The sequence below is a fragment of the Acinonyx jubatus genome, chromosome D2 (genome assembly GCF_027475565.1).
Source record: "Acinonyx jubatus isolate Ajub_Pintada_27869175 chromosome D2, VMU_Ajub_asm_v1.0, whole genome shotgun sequence".
In the NCBI taxonomy this organism is placed as follows: Eukaryota; Metazoa; Chordata; class Mammalia; order Carnivora; family Felidae; genus Acinonyx; species Acinonyx jubatus.
In genome coordinates this window covers 31,585,278-31,598,700 of record NC_069393.1, presented here as the reverse complement: position 1 = coordinate 31,598,700, position 13,423 = coordinate 31,585,278, and the positions used below count along the sequence as shown (strand labels likewise).

At 51.6% G+C, this 13,423-nt stretch overlaps 1 long non-coding RNA gene across 1 annotated transcript; it reads left to right on the top strand.

The window, feature by feature from the left end:
• The first annotated feature begins 11,990 nt into the window (after window positions 1-11,990).
• LOC113600102 (uncharacterized) lies at window positions 11,991-12,901 on the top strand. The gene is made up of 2 exons (XR_003421057.2): window positions 11,991-12,103; window positions 12,282-12,901. It is a non-coding gene; the product is annotated as an uncharacterized LOC113600102 (long non-coding RNA).
• The last annotated feature ends 522 nt before the right edge of the window (window positions 12,902-13,423 follow it).

The following is a 13,423-nucleotide window of genomic DNA, read 5'->3' as shown; positions in this document are numbered from 1 at the left end:
TCTGCCCATCCCCTGCTCATGCTCTGTCTCTCTCTCAAAAATAAACAAACATTAAAAAAATTAAAATAAATAAATACACATTAAAAAAATAAATAAAAACGTTGACACGGAAAAACATTCCCATCATTGTTGAGGGGGAACGGCACAAAATAAAGCAGTGTGGATTGTATGACCCCCTTCACGTGACATTTCTGTTGTTTAAGCCACCCAATTTATGGGATTTTCTTATAGCGGCCTGAATAGACGAAGACAGTGGGCCCGCCCATCATAGCTGCGACCTGTGGTAAATCCTCAGAAGTAAGCCACATATTCTAACCTCCACACCCCTGTATGTGTGTGTTGTTCCCTGAGTTGGGGACACCCTCCTGCCTCTGCCCATGAACATGCTCAGTTTCTAGACCCTCTAGAGATATAGGGGAGCCCAACTGAACTCCGTTACGGGAAGAAGAACTCTCTGCCGTCTGGCTGGGCTCCAGAAGGCTTGGGGGATGGGGAGCGGGTGTGGAGGGAGGTAAAGGACCCCGTTCAAAGGGAGGAAGCAGGGCCTCCCTCGTGGGAGAATCAGCACAGAAGCAGGAAGGAACCTGGTGTGTTCTGGGTGTGGTGAGGAGACCAGAGTGTTGAAAGGGCTCTTCCAGAAAGAGGGCTTGGGAGCTGGAGAGACTGGCAGGGGGCAACAGGCAACTAGCTCTGTGCTTGTCTGCTGTATTAGTTTCCTAGCGCCACCATAACAACTCATCAGCAGCTTAGTGGCTAAAAGCAACACGAAGTCATTGTCCTACAGTTCTCTGGCCAGAAGTCCCAGCTTCTGGGGCTCCCTAGCTAAATTCAAGGTGGCAGCAGGAACGCGTCCTCTTCTGGAGGTCAGGGAGCAATCACATCCAGCTTCCACAAGCCACCCACATTCCTTGGCTCACGGCCTCTGCCTCCATCTGCAAAGCCAGCAGCTTCACATCTCTCTGGCCTTTCTTCCATAGCCAGCAAAGGTTCTCCACTGCTAACAACTCACCTGATGAGATAGGGCCCACCCAGACGATCCAGGATTGTCCCCCCACCCGAAGGCCTATAACCCTCATCACATCGGCAAAGCCCTTCTGCCCACGAGGTAACATCCACAGGTCCTGGGGACAGGGACATCCCGGAGGGGGCATTATTCAACCGGCCACACTGCCTCACTCAGCCTCCTCCATCCCACCAGGGTGGCCTCAGGTTTTATGAAGCAGAAAGGGGAGCAGACGGCTCAAGGACTGATGGAGCCCAGTGTTGGGTGCCCGTGAAGACATGCACGTTCATCCTCTTTGTGGGGCTGTAAATGGGTACAGTCTCTTAGGGGAGTCATTTGATGGCAGGCACTAAAATTTATTTCCATGTGCCCCCTCCATGGAATTAACCATCCTACTTCTAGGAATGAATCACCTGTAGAAATATAGCATGCCTGGAAACACCAGTCAGAGATTGATACAAGTTTATAGTTATAGATGTACATGTACATGTTTGTTGCAACATTGTAATACTGAAAATAATGGAATTCTATGCCATGATTTAATGTTTATTTATTTGTGTGTGTCTGTGTGTGTATGTGTGTGTGTGTGTGTGTGTGTGTGTGTGTGAGAGAGAGAGAGAGAGAGAGAGAGAAAACAGGGGAGGGGCAGAAAGAAAGGGAGACACAGAATCCGAAGGGAGACACAGGCTCCAGGCTCCGAGCTGTCAGCACAGAGCCTGACACGGGGCTTGAACCCATGAACCACGAGATCGTGACCTGAGCTGAAGTCAGACACTTCATCGACTGAGCCACCCAGGCATCCCTCTATGCCATGATTTAAAAGGGTAAAGTAGATCTATAAATACTGGCCTGAAAGAAATGTCCGTGATGTATTACTGAGTGAAAAAATGCAGATCATTATTAATAGCATAATCCCATTTTTTTTAAATTTTTTTTATGTTTTTTATTTATTTTTGAGACAGAGAGAGACAGAGCATGAACGGGGGAGGGGCAGAGAGAGAGGGAGACACAGAATCGGAAGCAGGCTCCAGGCTCTGAGCCATCAGCCCAGAGCCCGACGCGGGGCTCGAACTAACTCAGGGACCGCGATATCGTGACCTGAGCCGAGGTCAGACGCTTAACCAACTGAGCCACCCAGGCGCCCCCCATTTTTGAAAAGAAAAGGGAAAAATGTAGTCTGCTGTGTACTTTCTATAAACTTACATGTAAAGCTATGTCTGCTTAAACCTGGGTAGGATTTGAGGAGATCATGCCCCAACCTGGTAACTGGTTAGAATGGGGTAAGGGCAGGGGACGGGAGGGTGGACAAAATGGAAAATTTCACTTCTTACTGTATACTTTGTAGAGTGGTGGGATTCGGGGTGACTTTGGAGCTACTTTTTCCCTGTTTTTGAGCATTAAGGAAAAAATTAGGGACACTTACTTAGCTTCAGGCCCACATGAGCGGCTCTGAGAGGACGTGTGTCCAGGAGGGGCAGGGGACGGGCCCAGGAGGCACTCTTGTGGGAGCTTGGGTCTTGGTTACTTAGCAGAGCTGACAAAGGACTCTGGGTCTTACATACTCTGGAGAGCAGGCAGTGGGAGCCTGTCCAACGGGCAGTCAGCCCTCTGCCCTCTCTGCTCTGTGTGGACGTGGACGTCCCCAAGGTCCCCATGGAGGCTGGCCCAGAGTCCTGGACAGGAACAAAGGATCCGTGCCCTCTGACTCATCTCCCATAACACTAGGAGGGCTGGGTTCCGTTCTGGACACCACCCCTCACGAGAGATAGAAACCTGTCCAGGGGGACAAAGTGATGTGATAGATTAGATAAAGAGCAACAGGCAAGACCAGAAGGCATTCAAGGAGACGTAGGGGATCCCCAGGGAACTCAGCCTCCGACTTACAGAGAGATCATTGTGGGAAAGAGTATAGCCTGCCCAGAGGACAGTGTCACCAACGTGCAGAAGGTGCAGATTTCAGCTCGAAATAAGGAAGTGCTTGTCACATCAGAACAGTTCGATGACAGAACGGGCTGTGTGAAAAGGGGCTGGTTCCCATGACTGCACCTGGTGCGACACAGGACAGATCTTCAGGCCAAGTGTGGAATGGGAACCGTAGGATTGGCCGCGTCTCACTGGCAGGTGACCTCCCTCCCCTTTGCCCCACCAGGGCTCGGAGCTCCTGACTCAGGTGAGGTCCTGGCCATTCTTCAGAGGACAGTAAATGGAGCTGCCTCCTCTGCCATGACCCTGGGTCATCAGCTCCGACCTGTCGGACCCTTGTGTCATCTCTTTCCGCCCAGCCGTCAGAGTGGTCACACGGAGCCTGTCACCATTCAACCTTCAAGGGCTTCCGCATCCCTGAGCAAAAACGTACTCCTCCCTGCCCTCCCAGCCAAGCAGAATCTGGGTTTCCTGGCCCGTCTCCCTGTACCTCGCTAAACTCCACCCCCTGGACTCTTTCCTTGAGGTGAAATTCACATAACAGAAGCTCCATCATTTTCAAGTGCACGAGTCCGTGGCATTTCGTACCTGCACAACGTTGGGCTACCATCACCCCGATGTAGTTGCAAAGCACTTCCATCGCCACCGAAGGAAGCCCCACACCCGTTCAGCGGTCGCTCCCCTGCCCTGCCCTGGCCCTGGCCATCCGCTTTCTGTCTGGGTGGATCTGCCTAGCCCGGATATTTCATCAAAAGGGAATCATACAGTGCGTGACGTTGTGTGACTGACCTCTTGCCCTTAGCATAATTTTTTTGACGTTCATCCATGTCGCAGCACATATGACTGCTTTGTTCCTTTTCGTGGATGACTAACACTCTAGTGAAACGGGCCTCTTTCAACTCCTGGAGGGCACCATGCTTTTTCTCACCTCCAGGCTTTTGCACATGGCTTGCTCTGCCTGAAACTCTCCTTTTCCCACGACCACCTGATGAACTCCTATGTCTTCTTTACATCTCTTTCTTTCTTTTCAAAGATTTTATTTTTAAGTAGTCTCTACACCCAACATGGGGCTTGAACTCACAACCCCTAGATCAAGAGTCACATGCTCCACCAACTGAGCCAGCCAGGTGCCCCTTTATGTTTCTTTCTTGATTCCCAGGATAAACAAGGCCTCTCGCTCAGGTGGCCTGAGTACTTGTGCTCCTTCACAGCCCCTAAGTAACTGTTGGTTCCGCCTCCTCCTCCCCCTCCCCTTCTCCCCCTTCTTCTCTTCCTCCCCTCCCCCTCCCCTCTTCCTCCCCCCTTTCCTCCTCATCCTCTCCCTCCCCCTCCCCCTCCCCTCTTCCTCCCCCCTTTCCTCCTCATCCTCTCCCTCCCCCTCCCCCCTCCTCTTCCTTCTCCTCCTCATCCCCCTCCTCCCCTCCTCCTCTTCCTCCTTCTTTTCCTCTTCCTCCTCCTCCTCCTTCTTCTTCTCCTCCCCCTCCTCCTCCCCCTCCTCCTCTTCCTCCTCCCCCTTCTCCCCTCATCTCCCTCCTCCTCCCTCCTCCTTCTCCTCTTCCCCTTCCTCCATCCCCTCCTCCTCCTTCTCCTCCTCATTCCCCCTCCTCCACTTCCCCCTCCTCCCCCTCTTCCTACTCCTCCTCTTCCTCCTCCCCCTTGTCTACCTCTTCCTCTCTTCCTCCTCCTCCTCCTTCTCCTCCTCCTTTTCCCCCTCCTCCTCCCTCTTCCTCCTCCTTCTCCCTCCTCCCCCTCCTCTTCCCCCTCCTTCCACTCTTCCTCCTCCTCCTTCTCCCCCTCCTCCTCCCTCTTCCTCCTCCTCCTTCTCCTTCTTTTCTTCCTCCCTCCTCCTCCTCCCCCCTCCTCTTCCCCCTCCTCCCACTCTTCCCCCTCCTCCTTCTCCTCCTCCTCCTCCTTTCCTCCCTCCTCCTCCCTTTTCTCCTCCTCCTTCCCCTCTTCCTCCCCCTCCTCCTCTTCCCTCTCCTCCCCCTCTTCCTCCTCTCCCTCTTTCTCCTCCCCCTCATCTCCCTCTTCCTCTCTTCCTCCTCCTCCTCTTCCCCCTCCTCCTCCTCTTCCTCCTCCTCCTTCTCCTCCTCCTCCTTCTCTTCTTCCTCCCTCCTCCTCCCCCCTCCTCTTCCCCCTCCTCCCACTCTTCCTCTTCCTTCTCTCCCCCCTCCTCCTCCCTTTCCTCCTCCTCCTTCCCCTCTTCCTCCCCTCCTCCTCTTCCCTCTCCTCCCCTTCTTCCTCCTCCTCTTCCTCCTCCCCCTCGTCTCCCTCTTCCTTTCTTCCTTCTCCTCCTCCTCCTTCTCCTCCTCCTCCTCCTCCTTTAATTTGGGTGGTGTTTGTTGCTGGCATATCTCCTCTACTAGATTCTAAGTCCCATGTGGGCAGGGCCTCGGCCTTTCTTGCTCATCACTGTGTCCTCAGTGACTAGTATAGTATCTGGCACTTCGTAGGTGCTCAGACATCTTTTCTTCACTAAATGAATGAGCAAATGCTTTTGTTAAGCACCTATTAACAACCAAAAGTCTTATAGATATCAGATTTTCCCAGAGCCAAGGCAAGAGTGGCCAGAGTTGGCATCCAATATCTCTCTGGGTTGCTGCTACGCAATTCTGCGTCCTCTTCAGCCCCTCTGGGTTTCGGGGTCTGGCGGGGGGCGGGGGGGGTGTGCCCTTCCCTAGGGTTGCTTATGTGGAAGCGGGAGGAGATAGCTTAGCCCGCTAATGGGTCACTTCACACATCACTACTGTGGGCAGCTCTGTAAGGTCACTCTTGTTGACGCTTCCTAGCCCAGTCCCTGTCCCTGGGCACCTGACTGGGCGTGAAGTTTCAGATTAAGAGCAGTTTCTCCAAGGTTAGCCCCGGCAACTGTTGTGTTCTTCTGCCCTCTTGTGGTCAGTCCCAGGATAGCAAGGGCCAGGTCCCTCACCTTCCTGATGCTATGCTGAAACTGGCCGCCAGAGGGCAGGGTTCTCAGCACCCTCCCACGCCATCCTTCCCACGTACAACCTCCGCCTTTTTAAAAAGTAGGGTTTTTTTTTTTTTTTTAGCAGCTTTATTGAGCTATATCATATAGTGTAAACGCTTCACAGATTCAAAGCTTACAATCCAGTATTTTTAAGTATACTCATACAGGTGTGCAACCGAAATCTAATTTTGGAACATGTTCGTCCCTGCCGAAAGAAGTCCCCCCACCCTTAACAGTTGCTTCCCCCATTCCTGCCCCACCCCCAGCCGCAGGCAACCACTAATCTGCTCCCTGTCTCTATAGATTTGTCCATTCTGGGCATTTTGTAAATGGTATCATACAGTATATGGTCTTTGTGTCTGGTGTCTTTCACTGAGCACAGTGTTTTCGAGGTTCATCCGCGTCCTCGCATGGATCACTACTCCATTCCCCTTGATCGCAAAATCATATTCTACGGCGTGGATATACCACACTTTGTACACTCATGAGTTGAACATTCGGACTGTTTCTACCCTTGGCTATCATAAATGATGCTGTTATGAACACTGGTGCCCAGATTTTTATGTTGGAGGCATGTCTTATTTCTCTTGGGTGTATATACTCAGGAGTGCGATTGTTTCTCTCTGTGTGTAACAATCTCAGAAACTGCCAGACATTTCCCCACAGCAGCTGTACCGTGTGGCATTCCCGCCTGCAGCGTATGGTGAGGGTTTCAAGTTCTCCACGTCCCTGCCAACACTTGCTACTGATTTTTATTACAGCCGTCCCGGTGGGTATGAAGTGGTGGCCCGATGTGTCCTTTTCCAAAACAAACATTTTGAAAAGTTCTCTTGCAATTTTCAAATTAGATGCATAGATTAGTGGTTCTCAAACTTTTTGTGTTAGAACACCTCGGCACTTTTAAGAATTACTACAGACCAAAAATACTTATTAATTCATATGAAAATAATAATAAACCCATGCATATAGTAGGTTTATTATAAGCCAAAATGTTGTTACGAAATATATCCGTAAAACAAAATATATTCATGAACAATGACCAGATTTTTACGAAAGCTGTCTACATTTCCGCAACTTCCAAGAAGCTGTGAGAAGATAGGCAGTTTTCTACGTGTTTGCAAATCTCTTTAATGACTATCTTAATAGAAGACTGTTGGATCTTTGTACCTGCTTCTGCACTGATGGTTGTGAGATGTTGTTCTTTCTTTCTTTCTTTTTTTTTTTTTTCAGTTTATTTATTTATTTTCAGAGAGAGAGAGAGAGAGAGCGAGAGCATGTGGGAGGGGCAGAGACAGAGAGAGACAATCCCAAGCAGGCTCTGAACTGCCAGCACAGAGCCCAATGCGGGGCTTGAACTCATGAACCGTGAGATCATGACCTGAGCTGAAACCAAGAGTCAGACGCTTAACACATTGAGCCACCCCAGCGCCCCGAGATGTTGTTCTGATTAAAGAAAATCTGACCTCATAGACATGTAGTCGGAAAAGAGAGGAGTGGGTTTAATAGTGTTTCCCATAATCGTATGTCCTCTTTGATTCTACACCAGAACTCAACAAGTGGCAGTTTCTTAAAGATTCGTTGCCATGTGGAATCTGAAACCGCATCCATGAATATTTCATACACTCTTATTTAAAAAAAAATGCATGGGTCTATTTTGCACTTGAAATGGATCTTTTACCTAGGTATGATCTTGTAGTATCATGCATTGGTCATTTGGAAATTTTTCATTCGCTGAGTGGCACAGACCTTCCAAAAGATGACACATCATTAAACAATGTAAAAACTCACATTCATGGGGCGCCTGGGTGGCTCAGTCGGTTAAGCGGCCGACTTCGGCTCAGGTCATGATCTCACGGTCCGTGAGTTTAAGCCCGGCGTCGGGCTCTGTGCTGACAGCTCAGAGCCTGGAGCCTGTTTCAGATTCTGTGTCTCCCTCTCTCTGACCCTCCCCCGTTCATGCTCTGTCTTTCTCTGTCTCAAAAATAAATAAACGTTAAAAAAAAAATAAAAAAAAAACCTCATTCATTAACATGGCCACTCATCTCATCAGGAAAGTCTTTAAATATTAGCAAGCTGTCAAGCTCACAGTAGTGGATACAAGTTTTCCAAAATTCTATCTTCTGTTTCACAGCTCAAATTTCATCATTGACAACAAATGGGATCAACTGTTTTTCCTTGGAGGGAGAGCTCATCTTGCTCCTTTTTGAAAAGCTGCCTGCTAGATAGCAAAGTCTGAACACCCACAGTTTGTGGGTTGTGCTTCCTAGTAAAAATGGTGATCTGTGGACAGAGAGGCTGGTTTGCCTCCAACTCAGACAAGCTCACAAGTGCTTGTCCCTGCAGTCTTCCACGCAGGTACCGGCCCAAGTGCTCTAGACACACGGCTGATGTCATCACCCAGGATATTAAAAGGCAGGCACTCAAGGGCTGAGATTCAATGAAATTTATCATTTTTACTGTTTCACCAAGGACCCTCTTAGACGACGCTGGCATTTTTTGTCACTCTGAGTGTGTGTCTATGCAGGATACTGGGGAGACCCCCTCCCCCCCCCTCCTGCACAGCTTGGGAACCTCTTGCTGAGGTTCCAGCCAGTTAAACTGACCTGGCTTCTGCATCATCAAATGTCCGTGATGAGAAAGGCAGTGTCTTAGTACTGTCCTGAGAGGGTCTCAGGGATTTCACGATAAAATCATCCACACAGATAATCAAACTTATCCACACACGTATTTTTTTTCTAAAGAAAACCAGTATAATGCCCCAACTAACATGTAAAGGAAAAAAAAGTCATAATACATTTATGCCCAGCCAATCCCACCAACAGACACCAGGGGGCGCAAGGCGGCCAGACGCTCACACCACAATAAGCGCATCGCACAACACCGGCTGCAAATGCAGGTGGCTTTAAGCATCCTGTTCTGGGGACTTGAATCCCAGGAGAGGCTGCTGTCAGAACTGTAATTTTCCGAGACGGCTAAAACTCCTGGTAGACCTGCCACACAAAAAAGTACAGTCTTCCATTAATTAGCATTCCCAAAGTGTGCTTCAAAACATGCAAAAATACCTTGTTTTTAACTGTGAGATGAGGGCATCTGGGTGGCTCAGTCGGTTGGGCATCCGACTTGGGCTCAGGTCATTCATGATCTCGCAGTTTGTGAGTTCAAGCCCCGCGTTGAGCTCTGTGCTGACAGCTCGGAGTCTGGAGCCTGCTTCAGATTCTATGTCTCCCTCACTCTCTGTCCCTCCCCCGCTCGCGCTCTCTTTTCTCAAAAAATGAATAAACATTAACAAAAAATTTAAATTTTGTATTTATTTTTATTTTTTAATTTTTAAAAAATGTTTATTTAGCTTTTGAGAGAGACAGAGCACGAGTGGCAGAGGGGCAGAGAGAGACGGAGACACAGAATCGGAGGCAGGCTCCAGGCTCTGAGCTGTCAGCACAGAGCCCAATGCAGGGCTCGAACTCACGGACCGCGATATCATGACCTGAGCCGAATTTGGATGCTCAACCAACTGAGCCACCCAGGCGCCCCAACATTAAAAACAATTTTTAACTGTGAGATGGAGCTTGGATTTTTCTATGACATGAATATCTGAAGGGACATGTAAAAATCAGGAGAGGACGCTGGGAACAATTTTTCTGCCCCAAGGGGCAGCCCTGAGCATTGCAGGGTCAGCCTTCCTGCCTTGCCCCAAATGCCCATAGTCCCTCTTGTCCCACCCCGTCATTGCGAGAAGCCAAGACGCCTGCACGAATACCATAAATGCCAGGGACAGCCCCCCTGTGGGACTTTCTGCCTCAGATCCAGGCCGAGGGCCGTGAGGACTTGCCGCTCACCCAAAGGGTGTCAGTCCAAAGGGGCTGCTGTAACAAACTACCCAGAGTGGGGGGGCTCAAACACAACAGAAACTTATTTCTCACAGTGCTGGAGGTTGGAAGTTCGAGACCCGGGAGCCAGCACAGTCAGGTTCTGGACAGGACCCTCTTCCAAGATGCAGAGTGCCGACTTCTCGTTGTATCCTCACACGGTGGGAAAAAAGCAAGGGGGCTCTCTGGGGTCCCTTTCGTAAGAGCACTAACTCCATTCATTAGGGCTCCACCCTTATGAACTACTTACCTCCCAAAGGTCCCACCTCCTAATACCATCACATTAGGGGTTGGGATCTGAATATACGAATTTGGGGTGGACACAAACATTTGGTCCATCGCAGTGGGTGACTGAGGCAGGGCTGGGCCAAGGGTGGGCACCCAGCCAGCAGCCTATGAATTGAGGCTGGCTGCCTTTGGTAATGTCTGCTGTGTCCATGGCCCTCGGCTGGCCCCCGTGGGGAGGGGGCTGGCCTGGAGCTGGGTGCTTGCTGGTGAATCCAGGCATATTTGCTGAACAGCATCAGTATGACCTTATCTTCGAGAAGCTGTGGGACGTCAGGGCCTCGAAGGACCTGGATAGCCAGGGAGGTAGCAGGGAATGTAGCCTTTCTAAACTCCAAAACTGCTTCTGGCCTCAGAATGGTCTCCCCCAGGGCCTCATCTCTCCAGGGCCCTGAATGTACCATGTTCTCTCTCTCCTCAGGGCCTTTGCACACGCTAGTCCCTCTGCCCCCAAACCCTTTCCTACCTGCTATGCTGGCCTGGTAACTCAACCTCCAGGTCTCATCTTAGATACTGCCTCCTCCAGGAAGCCCCCCCTTACCCTCTTAACTGAGTCAAGTGCCCTGTCAGCCCTGTACTCGCCCATCAGAGAATTTATCTTTCACTATCCTTATCCATGGGTCTGTCTCCCCACGAGAGCTGTGAGCTCACAGAGGTTAAGAATGCTTTAGTTCTCCCTTGTGTCCCCACAGGCCTGACACCGGGCTGGCGGCTGTGGTTTATAATATCTCGGGACTGATAGATGAGGCCAATGAATAGAGTAAGCTGGAAGTTGTAGGTGACCCCATTGGACCTAGAGGGAATTTTCTTTGGGAAGGGGCCTGGGGCCGGTGGGGGCGGGGGGGGGGGAATGAGCTGTGGGAAGCAGCCTGTGCAGCCCAGAGAACAATGTCATACACGTTTGGGTGGCCATGAGAGGCTCAGGTGGCCAAACACAGGCCCCTCTCAGGGAGGGAAAAGGGCTGAAGGGAGAGAGGAAGGATTTGGGGCAGGCCAGGACCCCAAGGACTCTGGGACCACGGGCCTGGGCCACAGGCCTGAGGAATGCACCCTCCAAGTGAACACAGAACAAGAGACCGTCACGGATGAAGTCCTCAGGGATCCTTGAACTAGTCTGCCCGAACATTGTGCAGCGGAGCAACGGAGGCCGGGAGTCTAACGCAACTGGGGCAAGGCCAGCCTTTGCCCTTGCAGAATCTCAGCGTTCTGGACTCCAAAGTCCTTCCTCCTGACTTCCACTGCTACACATTTCTTCAGCCTCAAACAGAAATCTCTGCTTCGAAGGCCCCGAAGGACCCTGGTGGGGCCAGAAGTGGACATGTGGAAGGGCTCGGCAGACTGACTACGATCCTGCAGGAAATCAGCCCAAATTCGATTTGTTATCTCTTGATCTTCAGTGTTGGCAACTCATCAAAAGTATGTTTTTAAAAATCAAACCTTCAAGGCCATGCAGGTCACACGTGTCCTTCAGGGCACAGACTCAATGGCCAGTTCCAGCTCGGGGAAGGACTTCCTCATTGATCTGGAAATCCCCCCCTTCAGTCGCTCCCCACCCCCCCCCCCCCCCCCCCCCCCCCCCCGCTGCCCCCACAGGAATGTCCTGGCAGTTGTTTCCCAAGAGGAGGCCTGCCTTTGGGGGGTGGAGAGAGTGACAGGGAGACAGGAGGGCAAACATGGGCCAGAGGGCAACCCGGGTTTGGAAAGCCTTCTTCGAATGAGGCCAGAGCCCCAGGGCAGGCCTCGTGATTATTTCCACAGCACGAACATAAAATTCCTGAGCTTTGCCAACTCCTTCATGTTAGGGAAGAGTTTGAAAGGGAGACCCAACGAAGGGGTGACTTGGCCAGAGAACAGCAGGTTGTTGGCAGGGTCTGAGCAGGGGAGAGGTGGGGATGGGGTGGAATTCAGGCCTCCCTCCCCTTTCCTTTCCCTTTCCGGGGTGGAAGGTGATAGGGGCCAGGGGGCGCTCAGCACCACTCGGTGTCAGCCCCATTTGACAGACCAGGAGGCTGAGGCCCAGGGAAAGGGAGCGGCTCTTCCACGGTGTGGCAAACAGCGGTAGCGTGGCAGATACTGGCTCCAGAAAGAGAAGCTCCAGAGAATTCCTGAGGAGCCGGGAGAGGGAGGCGGCTTCTTGGAGGAGGGGACCCCGAAGATGGGCAGGAGGGAGGGGCGTGCGTGCGTGCGTGCGTACATAAAATCAATAAACACTCTGGAAAGTGTTTCCTTTCCACAGAAAGGAGTGGGAGGAAGTGAAGTGAGTCCTCTGCAGAGGCCCGACCGCCGGCAGCGCCCCCCACCCTCCAGCGTCTCCTCCGGCGGGCGGCGGTGTGGACGCGCACAGGCCCCCGAGCCCGGACCTTCTCTCCGACGCGCGGCCTGCGCCCGCGGGGCCTCCCCCTGCGCGGGGGAGCGACCCCGCCGCCCCCGCGCCTCCAGCCTGCGCGGCCCTGAACCTGACATCACTGAGCGCGCGGTTTCGGATCCTCTTTCGCTTCTGCCGGGTTGGCTGGGATTGGCATGAAATTGCATTTCGAAAGGGGATGCGGATTTCCGCGCCGGAGGGTCTTGCGAAAGCTGCGAGGGGAGCGGGGTGTCCGAGGGCCGGGGAAGCTTCCTTGAGAGCCCCCACTCCTACCCCTGCCGCCCGACACCGTGCCCTAGAAAAGTCGGGGTAACGGTTACCGCGGGGTGGGGCGTTGGGGAGACACGGGGAGAGCCCGGTGGGGCGGCTGGCAGGGGTCCTCCTGGGCTCAGTGGGGCGCACCTTGCAGTGAGGAGTTAAGCCATACGTTGGAGCACACGGATTTTTCCGTGTCTGTATTTTCTTTTACAATAAAGCTATTTTTTATTTTATTTTACTTTATTTTATTTTATTTAATTTTTTTTAACGTTTATTTATTTTTGAGACAGAGACAGAGCATGAACGGGGGAGGGTCAGAGAGAGGGAGACACAGAATCTGAAACAGGCTCCAGGCTCTGATCTGACAGCACACAGCCCGACGCGGGGCTCGAACTCACAGACCGCGAGATCATGACCTGAGCCGAAGTCGGCCGCCTAACGACTGAGCCACCCAGGCGCCCCTAAAGCTATTTTTTAAATGTTCAACCATTTGGGGCGCCTGGGTGGCTCAGTCAGTTAAGCCTCTGACTTCAGCTCAGGTCATGATCTCACGGTTGGTGGGTTTGAGCCCTGCGTGGGGCCCCAGGATCCTCTGTCCCCCTGGTTCTCTGCCCTCCCCTGCTCGTGCTCTGTCTCTCTCAAAAATAAATAAGCATAAAAAATTTAAAAATAGTCAACCAATTAAAGTTGTAAGTGAAATTTCAACTCTAACTTTCTTCTTTCTTTCTCTGGCCTTTCTTCTTCTCTTTGAACAA